This window comes from Capricornis sumatraensis, chromosome X (assembly GCF_032405125.1).
Source record: "Capricornis sumatraensis isolate serow.1 chromosome X, serow.2, whole genome shotgun sequence".
NCBI lineage: Eukaryota > Metazoa > Chordata > Mammalia > Artiodactyla > Bovidae > Capricornis > Capricornis sumatraensis.
Window position 1 is genome coordinate 58,634,629 of NC_091092.1, and position 14,671 is coordinate 58,649,299.

Here is a 14,671-nt window from a genome sequence, read left to right on the forward strand (position 1 = left end):
CTCTGCCTTAGCCACAAAATCAGCTGGTTTTCTAAGACTTAGTCAAAGGGGAGCCCTGTTTTCCTTAAGCACAGCTATTTATAAACGGAGATCTGGGTGCTACTTGTACTCACTGTTACTGACGTATAGGTGTCTTCTGAACTGGGAAGCAAATACACATATACATAGGCATAAAGATCTATATCTGTATTTATTTCCATATCCAACCATCTATATGTATGTGTACTTTTGTGTGTGGGTGTATATCCAAAAATCCAAACCATGACTTCATACTGATACTGCCATCTTAATCCAGCACCAGAAGGTTCACTCCAGTCCCCCCACTTTCCAGTTTTGCAACACTCTTCTCAATAGTCAGAGAGGCCTGGGCCCATTATCCTCCATATATTTACTTATTGCTCAAGTCTGGAATGCACATAAAGTAACTGTAGGGTTGCCAAGTCATGTCGTTGTGAAAAGCAAACCTCCTCAAATGAGTTAATATTTACATTTTAAGGTGAAATGTACACATAATGAAAGACACAGATCTTAAGTATATTTGACAAATGCATGGACCCATGGGACCCACATTCTTGTCAAGACAGAATATTTTCAAAACACTGGATAGGTATGTTGTACCCTTTCCTGTTATCCCTGCACCTAGAGGCAACCCCTGTTGTGATGTTTTTCACTGTAGATTCAAGTTTCCTTTACTAGCACGTCATAAAAATGGAACCGTATGATCTATAGTCTGTTGAGTCTGTCCTCTTAAACTCAGCAAAATGTCCCTGAGATGCGTCATGTCACAGGTTCAGTAGTTCATTCCCTTTTGTTGCTGTGGAGTATTATCTTCTATGGATAGACCGCAATTCATTAGGCATTTTCCTTTCGATGAACCTTCATTTCTAGTTTGCAGTTACTATAAAGAAAGCTGCAATGAACATTCTTTTACAAGTATGTTTGTGGACACATATTTTCATTTTTAAATTATTAAACACATTTATTTGTTCAATTATACAGCAAAATTGATTTGTTTTCTCTTGGTATACAGTTCTATGGTTTTTAACACATTCATTTATTTGTGTAACCATGGTCATGGTCAAGATAATGACCAGTTCCATCACACCCCCTAATAGTTCCTTGTGCATCCCTTTATAGTCTGTCCTATCTCACCTCACCTCTAACCTCTGTCAACCACTGACTTATTCTGCATGTCTATAGTTTCATCTTCCTGAGAATGTCATATAAACAGAGTCACACAGTAAATAATCTTTCAAGACTGGTTTCTTTCCCTCAGTGTAGTTCCTTTGAGATTCATCTGAGTTGTTGCATCAATAACTATGTAGTATTGGGTTGTATTTCATTGTATGCATGTCCCCTGGTCAGGGAATTAATATCCCACATGCTGCATAGTGCAGCCCAGGGGAAAGAAAAAAAAAAAAACTTGCATTTCACTAATGACTAAAGATGTTGACTATCTTTTCATCATTTGAATATTAAAATGTTTTGCCTATTTTAAAAATTATGTTGTTTAATGTCTTATTATTGAGCTTTGAGAATTCTTTGTATATTCTGGATACAAGTCTTTTGTCAGATATGTGATGTACGAGTACTTTCTCTAGCCTGTAGTTTCTTTTCTCATTCTAGTAACAGTGTTCTTTTGCACAACAAAAGATTTTAGTTTTGAAGGACAATTTTACCATTTTTTTCCTTTGATGGATCCTGCCTTGTCATGGTACCATGTCTAAGAATTCATTGCTAAAGCAAAGTTCACATAGATTTTCTTTTTTTCCCAAAAGTTTTATAGTTTTGTATTTGGGTCTGTGATCCATTTTGTGTCCATATTTTATAAAGTGTGCGTTTTAAGTTGAAGTTCGTACTTTTTACCATATGGATTTCCAGTTGTTCCAAAACTACTTGTTGAAATATGATCAATATGATCTCCTGCTCAAAAGTTTTCAGTGATTTCCCCATGCTCTTAGAGGAAAATCCACGGTCCTTTTGTATTATCTGAGGTATTATCTGTAAGGTATTATCTGTAAGGTATTCTGCTCTCATGCCTGTCTAGTCCTCACATCTCATTTTGTGCCGCATGCCTTCTTACCTATTCTGCTCCAGCCTCACTGGCCTTCTGGCCTCTGTGAATTCCCCAAGCTCTTTTCCAATGCAGTGCTTGTGTGCACACTTATGTCCTCAACCTGAAACACTCTTCAACTGTGTTGTCACATGCTTGGCATGGTGCTCTCCCAGGTCCATTATGAGTTCTCTTCCCATGGCCCCCTGCCCTTTTACTTTGGCATGCTTTTTGCAGTTTGCAAAAAATACAGTTTTCTTTGGGCTATTTGTTCATTGTGTGGATTCCCCATGAAACTATATGCTCCCTGAGGCTGCATTCTCCATGTCCAGCACTGTGCCTGCCCTCATAAAACTTACTGCCTGGAGTGGATGGAGATGGACAAGTAAACCAGAAACCATAGTGAAGTCCTCATTCCATGGAAGTGCCATCGGACTCTTTTCACTGTATTTCTGTTCCTGTTTTCTGCACAGATAACATGTCTTTTCCCTCCGTGCTTTGTTTGCTCACATCCTTTTCACCGTTTAGGAGCCAGGTCATTCCTTCTCTCAAAAGTCCTTCCTGCCACCCAGGTTGGACCAGCTCTCCCATCTTGCTCTCTACTTTCCTGCTGACACTCTCCACTGTGCCTTCCCATCATGGGGACTGATTTAGTTCTTCTTCAGAGAATTTAAAGCTCCAAGACAGAAGTATCCAAAGTGCATTCAGCTTGTGTCTCCTTCAGTTCAGAGAAGAGCTAGTCTCATCAAGTTAACTCACTTTCTGATTTCTAGGAAACAAGCGTGTCATAAGCCATCTGTCCACTTGGCTGCTAAGAGCTAAGGGGTCTGATTTATAGGATGAAAAAGGAAAAGAAGGCCCAATTTAAAGTCAGATTTCATATATATACAACCAATTCTTAGACTGCAACCTAAGTATTTGATAAGCAACAAAGACATAAAAAGTTGTTTTTTCTTTTAATATATACTGGGACTTGATGATTTCTGTTTATTTGCACAACTGGTTCAATACTAGTCCTATAAAAGTGACAGAAGAAACACACAGGATGTCACCTTCAAACAATGACTGAGGGAGTGAGTTTTAAAGTAGGAAGATTGGAATGCCATATAAAACATGGGCTATTAGGCAAAACCTTATCATGAACATATGTACCCAGGCCAGGCCCTCTGGAGCCACTGGCTGTATTGAAAAAAAGTTGGTTCTGCTCTGAGATGTAGAAATGTTGTGTGCGTTTGCTTCCTTTGAAGTGCTACATCAAGGGAGTCATTTTGACTCAAGAGTGATGAACCTCAATTTATAAAACAATTTTTAGACTATTTCAAGCTAGAAGAAATGTTTGATAGTAGATCAAACATTTTGATCATCACATATTTGATAATATGAAAGTAATGATGTCTGCAAGTAAGTATGGTAGCAGATGAATGATAAAAACACATCTGAACTGTCAGTTCTAGTCTTTCAAATATTGTGTTCTCTTGAGGAATGGATGCACCCCTGTAGAACCCTCTATCCTCTGCTGTAAGGCTTGACCTAAAGGGTTTATTAGTGGGGAACAGAGCAAACTCTATATCTTACCACACAGTGTTGGTCTTAGGATAGTCTCTAGTCTGATTTATGAATTTCTCCTGGAATGAATTTTCCACAAATATATGATGGAGAACTGTGTACCCTTGACATTCATTCTGCCTATGAATGTCTAGTGTTAGCAGCTGCCATCCAAGCTGGGTTCCAGACATGTCCCAGTGACTCACCAACCAACACTATATGTCTCCTTCTCTACATTGGAAAGAGGAGCAGACCACAGAACACTAATCAGATTCTAAAGGTGCCTTCATATTTACTTAGTATTTCTGCACTGTTCAGAAGAGGCCAATGACAGCAGTGTTCTTTTCAAGATGATAAAAACCTTGCAAAGAAAATTTTTGGTGATTGATGGTCTATCATATTTTCATAGCATTAGGGTTCTTGTTTCATTGTCTGTTTTCTTTCTATTCTTTGACATCACAGCATTTCTCACCATAGATTACTTACCCTTTAAGGTACAGGGGGCATCAGACTAGGATTTTTACCATGTTGATGGTTTGTATGTACTTTCAAAGTGTTATGAATATTGTGCATTTCTTGTTTTTCCATTCTGGTGAGGAAATACCAAGTGCCATTAGATGTATTTCCTCTTTTGATCTGTTTGTGGAAAACTGGTGTAATCAAAAAACATATTAGAGAAGTTCAGACTGGCCCTTGAGAGAGTGATGTTTTCTATGAAATGGATGGAGTAAGCCTTTGCCGGAAACCTGCCCATTTGGACTCCATCCTTTGTAAAACATCGAAATATAGGAGGGTTGGAGCATTGGAGGTTTGTTCCTTTTTAGTTGTGTATGAGTAGTGTTTGGAAGAAAGCCTATTAACTAAAACAGGGATTGAGTTTTCTTAGCTATGTGATAAAAGTAATTACCTACCAGATAATTTTAAAAGGACCCATATTTTAAATAGTTAAAACTCAACATTTTGTTTTATGTCTTCATATTCTAATATATAAAATCAGCTGGACTATTCTATATAAGTTCAGTTATATAGACTGAATTTCAGTTCAGTTCAGTTGCTCAGTCGTGCCCGACTCTTTGCGACCTCATGGACTGCAGCACACCAGGCTTCCCTGTTCATCACCAACTCGCAGGGCTTGCTGAAACTCATGTCCATTGCATTGGTGATGCCATCCAGCCATGTCATCCTCTGTCATCCCCTTCTCCTCCTGCCTTCAGTCTTTCCCAGCATCAGGGTCTTTTCCAACGAGTCAGTCCTACCCATCAGGTGGCCAAAAGATTGGAGCTTCAGCTTCAGCATCAGTCTTTCCAATGTATATTCAGGACTGATTTCCTTTAGGATGGACTGGTTGGATCTCCTTGCAGTCCAAGGGACTCTCAAGAGTTTTCTCCAACACCACAGTCCAAAAGCATCGATCTTTTGGTGTTCAGATTTCTTAATGGTCCAACTCTCACATCCATACATGACTACTGGAGAAACCATAGCTTTGACTAGACAGACCTTTGTTGGTAAAATAATGTCTCTGCTTTTAAATATGCTGTCTAGGTTGGTCATAGCTTTTCTTCCAAGGCTAAACTTACTCATTCTATAATATATAAGAAGTTATATATTCTATATAACTATATATATATATATATATCAGCCCACACAAACAATACAATTCTTAAAGCCCTTAGAATCCATGTCCATGTCTTGAGAAGGAAGAATGGAAGGTGTTATTTGACTTGCAGACACTATGTCACCCTCTAATGGGCACCTATCCTCTTTGCACTTTGGCCAGGGAGCAGTGAGGGATGTGGTGCTCAGAGAAGAGAATCTGAGAGAAGAGTCAATTATTTTTCAAGCCATCTTATTTCATTTTCCACCTATCTCCCAATGCCCACCCCCCCCCCACAACATACACACAAATACATAGCCCAGACATTCTCCTGTTCTACTCTTTATGACCCTGTAGTAATGGGTCAGAAAATGCATATCCTTTTTTGCCAGAGCTTGAACCTAAAATCTGCCAGGGTCTTTAATATAGTATAGTCTGTGGTATGAATTTGTCTACTGGAGAAGTCTCGTAGATTCAGGTAATGTACTTCTTCCATTCAGAATATCTGAATAAAATATCATATTTTGCCCTTCCCATCAAAAAAAGAAAGGCAGAAAAATTTTCTGACACTGAAAATGATCATTTAATCCAAAGATATTTCTGGAAGCAGCCACTCAGGAAGTGTTTCTATATTCAAATGCTAAAATTGTTTAAAAGGAGGGTGAATTTGTTGTCTCTTTGTTCTCAGGAAACTATAATCCTTTAACAATTTCAGATCCATCAAGATCTTTCCCAGGTGAGACCAGACAGGACTTCTTTGATGGGACTCTGTTTTCCACTGGCTTCCATAGTCATTGGGGGGAAAGAAATCTTTCACTTACTTGTGTTTTTCTCAAATTGTGATATGTCTGTTTATTCATAGTCTTTCATTTGGGAGAAGTCATGACCAGCTCCAGGTGAATTCATGAAAAACAAATTCTTCAAAAAACTTTTGGCTAAATGGCCAATTTGTCTAGTGGTCAAATTGCCAAAAATTAGTTCATGCAAAAATAATCCATAGAATGACCAATGTAAAAAATTTACCCAAACTCATTGATTCATCAAAATCATGTCTTAAGAAATGCTTTTCTGGAATATATTCCAAAGGTTTAAAAACATTTTTCTGAAAGGGATCTGATAGTAAATATTTTAGGCTTTACAAACTACATAAAGTCTCTATAGTATATTCTCTGTTTTTGTTTTACAGCTTTTTTAAAAAGTAAAAAATCATTCTTACCTCATATGAAAACAGGCTGCTGCCAATTTTGGCTCACAGACTATAGTTGGGGCCTTTATGTATTCAAATAATTTGTATTTTTTCACACAAATATGTTGGTTTTAATTATATGCAATGGCTATATTCTTGAATATATTCAATGACTATATCCTTATGTTGACCTAAAATAAATAGACTGCCAGATGTTTCTCCAGCAAAGATGAGTTTATTTGGAATCAGCAGTGAATTGCCCTCAAAATACTTAGATAACTGGGACCCATTTCCTAGAGGTTTTTCCTCTCGAGTAAAGAACATGTTTCAAACAGCTTAAACAGCTTATAGTACAAATGGCTCAATTCAAACAGCTTGCAAGCCAATTGCAGCCAATCTTGAGGAAAAATCTTGTATTAAAGGAGCTGGGCTGAAGGTGTTTTTATTTTTATATTTTTTTCTTTTTATTTTAATTGGAGGCTAATTACTTTACAATATTGTGGTTTCACCGTACATTCACATGAATCAGCCATGGGTGTACTTGTGTTCCCCAGGGTGTTTTTAAAAGCCACTCTCTGAAAGATAGCCCTTTCAAAGGAATAGGCTGAAGGCTGAACTTGCACAGTTTTATTTGAAGCAGCTCCTTCTGGAATTGGGCCAGAAGCATTTTCACCCAGTTTTGGTTGAAGCAATCTGATCTCCAGATTAGACTTAAGTGTCAAATAAATACTTGCATGCAGAACAAGGCCTTTACCTGAAAAAGGAAACCTTCAAATAGATCCTGAATAATTCCTGGAGAGCATCAAATGTAAAGAGGATGTGAGCCCAGATCCAGGAGAAAGACACACCTTCAAACTCCATGGTTGGCGAGTAAAGCAATGAACAACTGTGCACTCTGTGGGTGCCACAGGCATTTGCTCACCAGTCCTGGAGCTGTTGGGAGTCTTCTCTGGTCCCTGCAAATAGACTGCCAGATGTTTTTTCAGCAAAAATTCATTTCTTTGGGACCAGTAGAGAATTGCAATTCAGAATCTGAAACCATGATAAGCCACTTAGAAGTCCCTGCACAGCAAGGGAGGAATGCTTTTACAGAGGGGAAAAGGAAGTGGGGAAGGCTACGGTAGGTAAACAGAGTCCATGGCTTTTTGTTGATCGGTTGAGTCCTTGCCAGGAAAGAAGAGAACTCTCTTCTTCCTGTTGGGCTCTGCTATTGTCACAGGCCATGAGAGCACTCCCTCCTGGTCTCCTGACTATTTAATTGACGTTTCTGTTTGTTAATTTTACGAACTTTATACATCATTCACTTTATGGAGCTGTATTTTCCTCATCTGTAAAGTGAAAATGATAAAAACACATAAAGTAAGAAAATAAAGCGAACGCTTGGAAATCAGGGCTCAGAGAAGTTAAGAGACTTGCTGCTCTAGGTCCCACAGCTAGGAATAGCAGAGCTGAAGTTTGAAACCCCAAGTGTGTGTGAACACCAAATCCTGTCCATCTTCCATGGCAGCTCTGATGTGCTAAGCACAATGGTGGGGACTGGGGAAAGTAGGAGGCTGTTTCAGGCATGACCCCTGAGGAGCCCGTTAAGTGCATAGGGAGTCTTAGGGAGAGGTAGGTCTGGAAATGCTAGTATCAATGCAGTTGCTAGGGATGATTGAGAAGCACTTGGACCTGAAGGGAAAAAGGATGCCTACAACTTGACCCATGATTTTACATTTCAGACACAAAGTGGTAGTGGGTTTCCTCTTTAGTTAGAATAGTCTGAAAATTAACTCCTTGAACCTGGGTCACAACCTGCAAGCTAGAAGGGAAATCTGGTTTCCCTTTCTCCCATTGCTTCAGAATAGATCATCTCAGCTTTAAGTTAAACAAGCAGAGACATTTAGGATTATATTTTTACTGTCATCAGTTTCCTGACTCTGTGTCACAATGGATCAGAACACATCTTAGTTTGTGCTGCATTGACATATGAAAGGATGGTCTTGATTGGACTTCTTTTTCATACTTGCAGTTTCATTTATGAAGCAAGTAGAAGTAGATGGGTTTTTGAGCCAAGAACAACCTTCCATTAAAATGATTCAACAGTATTGACTACTTCACCAATGAATATCAAACCTTGGGGAAAGATTTAAAATAAAGAGTAAAAAACATTAACGGCGCATTTTAGGAATAACATTTTGAGATTTTACATAATGAGACAGAGGTAGTTTCTTCGTAAATTTGGAAAGTGTTCTTTTCCTGTAAATACAGCTAGGAAAGTGTTCTTTAATCATTTTCTTTCTGTTTAAGGATTAACTGATATAATTTGGAAAAGGAAAGTTCTATTTGTATCTCAGTTCAGTTCAGTCACTCAGTCGTGTCCGACTCTTTGCGACCCCATGAATCACAGCATGCCAGGCCTCCCTGTCCATCAACAACTCCCGGAGTTCACTCAGACTCACGTCCATCGAGTCAGTGATGCCATCCAGCCATCTCATCCTCTGTCATCCTGTTCTCCTCCTGCCCCCAATCCCTCCCAGCATCAGAGTCTTTTCCAATGAGTCAACTCTTCGCATGAGGTGGCCAAAGTACTGGAGTTTCAGCTTTAGCATCATTCCTTCCAAAGAAATCCCAGGGCTGATCTCCTTCAGAATGGACTGGTTGGATCTCCTTGCAGTCCAAGGGACTCTCAAGAGTCTTCTCCAACACCACAGTTCAAAAGCATCAATTCTTTGGTGCTCAGCCTTCTTCACAGTCCAACTCTCACATCCATACATGACCACTGGGAAAACCATAGCCTTGACTAGACGGACCTTAGTCAGCAAAGTAATGTCTCTGCTTTTGAATATGCTATCTAGGTTGGTCGTAACTTTCCTTCCAAAGAGTAAGTGTCTTTTAATTTCATGGCTGCAATCACCATCTGCAGTGATTTTGGAGCCCAGAAAAGTAAAGTCTGCCACTGTTTCCACTGTTTCCCCATCTATTTGCCATGAAGTGATGGGAAGGGATGCCATGATCTTCGTTTTCTGAATGTTGAGCTTTAAGCCAAATTTTCACTCTCCTCTTTCACTTTCATCAAGAGGCTTTTTAGTTCCTCTTCACTTTCTGCCATAAGGGTGGTGTCATCTGCATATCTGAAGTTATTGATATTTCTCCCAGCAATCTTGATTCCAGCTTGTGCCTCTTCCAGTCCAGCGTTTCTCATGATGTACTCTACATATAAGTTAAATAAGCAGGGTGACAATATACAGCCTTGACGTACTTCTTTTCCTATTTGGAACCAGTCTGTTGTTCCATGTCCAGTTCTAACTGTTGCTTCCTGACCTGCATACAGGTTTCTCAAGAGGCAGGTCAGGTGGTCTGGTATTCCCATCTCTTTCAGAATTTTCCACAGTTTACTGTGATCCACACAGTCAAAGGCTTTGGCATAGTTAATAAAGCAGAAACAGACGTTTTTCTGGAACTCTCTTGCTTTTTTGATGATCCAGCAGATGTTGGCAATTTGATCTCTGGTTCCTCTGCCTTTTCTAAAACCAGCTTGTACATCTGGAAGTTCATGGTTCACGTATTGATGAAGCCTTACTTTATTACAAATATGACTTACTTTATTATAAATATGGTGCAGAACTCCTTTCTCTGTAGGAAAAGTGACACCTCACAGATTGACGATGTTATGTATTAAAAAAAAATAAAAGAGTTAATATTAGTGTATCATATGTTAATTTCTTTTTTTATGAATAGTATTTCTTTATATTTTCAGGTCTAATTTTCCTTGTTATGGCTTCTTAGATACACCCATCATTTAAAAGTGGACATTTAATTTCCAAATACATGGGTTTTTTTAAGTATCTTTGATGCTAATTTCTCATTTAAATGCTTTCTTCTCTGCAGTCTCCCTCTGTGTTTTTTTCAGTCTTTTAACTTTATTGATGCTTTCAATGGCTAAGTCAAAGATCTCTTTTGGTAAATGTCACATTGCACTTGAAAATATGTGGGTTATTTTCAAATATCTTTTGATATTGATTTCTAACATAATTCCACAGTGATAAGAGAACAGACTCTATGATTTCAATACCTTTAGACCACCTAGTTTTACATCCCTGGATATGTTCCAGTGTCTCTTAGTTTATAGTCTATGGGGATTTAAAAGAATTTGTATCCTACTCTTTTATGAAAATGGTATAAATCTTAACTGTGTTGAATTAATTGGTTTACAGTGCTTTTCAGGTCTACTATATCCTTCTACTTTTCTATATCCATTCAATTAAATTTTGAGTGTTTGATATTGAAACTCCAACTAAAAATCTTAATTTACCTACTTCAAAATAATTGTAATATATGGTAGAACTATATGTAACTTTGTTCTATATTTCCCAACTTGCCTATAATATTATCAATAATTTTTTTGAAAAAAGAGAAAAATAAGAGATTTTTTTCTTGTTTGAACTGTTAGAAAACAAAATTTAACTGAGTAAATGTGAAGATCTAATTGACTTTATGAGGCGATTCATGAATTGGGCAGCATCCCAAGAGTTATATAGAATGGAAGTTTTTTTTTTTTTTTATAGAAAGGGGAGTGGGGCCAGGGAATTACTAGCAAAATCAAAGAAAGGATTATTTTGGGGCCAGGACATTCTTCTTCCTTTGGGGGATAGAAAGGACCATGTGACAGATTACCTAATTGGTGCTGACTAGGAAGTTCCAAACTGGTTGATTAAGATTCCACTGCTGGTAAAGGCTGAGACTGCAGTTAGGTTAGGCATTAAATCTGGGTTTAGTAACATGGGTTTTAACACAAGTGATACCATTTGGGGTGTTTTGTGTTTTTCTTAACAGAACCTCATTTTTACTGTATTACAGAGAATTTAGTGGCAAGTGAGATGTGTTTACCATCTCTCTTTTCACCTATTTATAGGAGTGTTCAAGAGGAAAGAAGATGTTTTGGAATGGATTCCTCAGAATTTGAAACTGTTGATGCAGAGGTACGTACATTGAGTACATAGAGTCATGCCTTATTTCCATAATGTTGACTGTTTAGTTAATGTGTGTGGCCAAGGTGGGGGAAGAAAAGAATTTTCCTGCTACCCTTCTAGGTTCTCAGGTAAGATGAACCTGTAATTAAGATAGGACTAACAGGAGAAAGACAAATGGAAGCTTAGTAATGGATATTAATATATCTCTTACATACATGGGAGAGACCCAATAATATTGAATAACTCTCTGAAATGACTCAAGCCACCACCTTGAATACCATATTCAGCTAAGATAAAAGAAGGTGATGGGAGTGGGGAGTCAGTAGTGGGGATACAGTAAACAAAGGTTAAGTTTTTCCACAGATTTAAGTCCTGGCCTTCTGCATTAATAAGTTTCTAGAAACTAGGAGTCATCCTTTTCTACCTGGTGCAGAAAGGGAGACACACTTATAAATGGAGATTTCCTTTATAAATATAAATGTATCTTACAAAAGGGTAACTTCTATTGGTTTTCAGAGCTCCTCCTCTGCCTGCTGTTTCTGAGAAATAACCAGCTCAAAATAACCCTTATGCCAACAAGTCATATTTTGGGGTGGCAATTTCAGCCTCCCTCGACCTATGTATAAAGGTTTTTAGTTTGAAGTATCCCATATGGACATAGAACATGAGTGGTATTCCATAGTTGCCATTTTATAGTTATTTCTTATTGGAAGCAGTAACAGCCATGCTTGGAATGGTCCCTGTAGTAGCTTTAAAAAGAATTAAGCTAACCTCTGTGCCAGACATCATTCAGTCTTTTTGACTTGTGAATGCATTTTGAAATCAGAGGTTATATAGCCTATAGCCTGCTCCTACAGGCTATGTGAGTAGACTCATGAGATGGCAGAGTCCTCTGCCCATTATGGGTAGAATGAATCCATAATTAATGTGAATTGTCCTCCATTCTTTCCTTAAGCCATTAAATGTATCATCCAATTATCCATTCACCAGACGTTCCACTAGAGAACCCTATAGGGATACACCTGAATAGAAATATGAAACTTGGGTCTGCCCTCAATAATCTAAATTCTAGCCTGGGAGATAAGATCGAAGTGCAAGAAAAACAGATATATAACAACAAATAACCATCCCAGGAAGCCTTCCCCAATGAATAGTCTTTCACCTTACTTGTTACTCCATGGGTGCATATAACATAGCTACTAGGCTGATTCACTGTGGTGGTGATAGTACTATAGGGAGAAAAGACAGCTTGGGTATCAGAAGATAAGAGCTCAATTCCTGATTCTGCCATTTACCAATTAATTATGTGACCTGGGGAATGTTATTTTACCATGGGAAGCCTCAGTTTCATTATGTGTAAAATGGGAGTGGTAATAATCTCTGCCAGGCTACCTCATAAGGATTAGATAACACTCAAAGGAACTGCATTTATTGAACTGGCCAAAAAGTTTACTTGAGTTTTTCCATATGATGTTACAAAAAACCTGAATGAACTTTTTAGCCAAACCCATCTCAGGATATTGTCTGTATTCCTGCAATAGAATGAATCTTCTATGAGAGCAGGGGTAGTATTGTTCATCAGCATGTCACCAAACACCTTGAATAGTACTGGCCACACATAGTAGGTGTTCATAAATATTAAATACACAAAAGAATATTGTATGTTAAAACAGTCTATTTTTATAGCACTCTTCAAATGTCTGGTAAAGGGATTTAAAGAACAATATTGACAGGTTGGATGTGTAGACTGTCAGTTTGGCTTTCAGCCTTCCATGTGATTTTGCTTAAAAGTATTCACATTCATGAGACTGTGCAGACAGCAGGTGTTTTTAGTATTTAAGTTCTTCTGTAACATGGAAATACTATGAACATGTATTTTCAATATGAAGTGCTGGTTTTTCTATTATATTTTCTAACTTTTGCTCATTCAATAAGCTACTTCTATGTAGATAAAACTGCTCCCTTCTGAAGAGGTATCTCTGCTTAACCCAGCTTTCTGTTCAAGATGGTATGAAACAGCGAGGAAATTAGGTAGAAGAAAGTTAATTTAAGTGGAACAATGCTCTGTTTATACACAAGCTAATTTCAGTTATGTTAGGAAAACAGGCCAAGACATCCATATAGCTCTGGCCATCAGTCTGACATCTACATAGCTGACAGCCTGACTTCATCAGTCTGTCAACAAATATTTACCCAGGACCTGTTGTGTGCTATGTGTGAAGAATCCAGTCCTTCAACTTAGTGTTTTGAGGAAAGTTGGATTAAAAAAAACTCTCACTTTATAAACTTTATAAAACCTAAGTAATTTTAACATTTAAAGGTAAGTTTTTTTTAAAATAATCTTATAATCTTATCACAATGGCACAATTGCTATTTAATTTTGCTATTTCCATTCAGTCTTGGCCTACCATCACTTGTGTTTTTGACTTTGTTATAACGATAGCTTGCCTGCTACTCCATTTCCTTTGGTTATCACTTATTGCTAAAGTCTGTCTTTGGACAGTCTCAAATTTAGTCATTTCAGTAACTGGACAATATACTATGGTATTGAGGGACTTGTGTTTCCAATCAAGATGCAGCAACAGGGACCAGATTGACTTTCCTGCCCAAAACAGCCAAAAATAAAAGACAAAAAATACGATGTAACAGTTTTCAAGATAATGGACAGAAGGCAACAAAAGACAGGGACTCTTAAGAGATGGGAAATTAATGAAATGAGCCCTGCAATTGCCATAACTTACTACCTAGCGAAATTCCAGGCCATGTAGCCGAGAGGGAAGACACACAGGGATCTCAGTAGAATTCCTGAGCTGAGGAGATTGAGGTGAGACTAGATAGTCTAAAGTTGCTTGCAGATTACCAGAGAGGAGAGGGCTGCATGGATGAAGGTTGCTATGGGGATCTGTGAGGGGAGAGAACCACTCAAGAAATTAGAGGAAACAGTGCCAGCATTCATACAGGGTCGATAATGCTTCCTGTTTCTATCTGCCACACTGGAAATTCTCATAATACACAGGACACGAGGCATAAGAGTACACAGAGAGATCTTGCCTCAATTATGGAGGAAAGTTAGCCCCAGGCTGACTATTGCTCTGGTTCTAACTATTAAGTCATTAAGGGAAGAGCAAAGGGATCCTAAAGGAAATCAACCTGAATATTCATTGGAGGGACTGATGCTAAAGCTGAAGCACCAATACTTTGGCCACCTGATGTAAGCCGACTCATTAGAAAAGAACTGGATTCTGGGAAAGATAGAAGGCAGGAGGAGAAGGGGACGACAGAGGATGAGATGGTTGGATGGCATTACCAACTCAATGGACATGAGTTTGAGTAAACTCCGG

The 14,671-nt window shown here is 38.2% G+C and overlaps 1 protein-coding gene across 1 annotated transcript in view; it reads left to right on the plus strand.

The window, feature by feature from the left end:
* PASD1 (PAS domain containing repressor 1) overlaps positions 1 to 14,671 on the plus strand; it is a 57,681-nt gene that overhangs the window by 25,820 nt on the left and 17,190 nt on the right. The window lies entirely within an intron of this gene.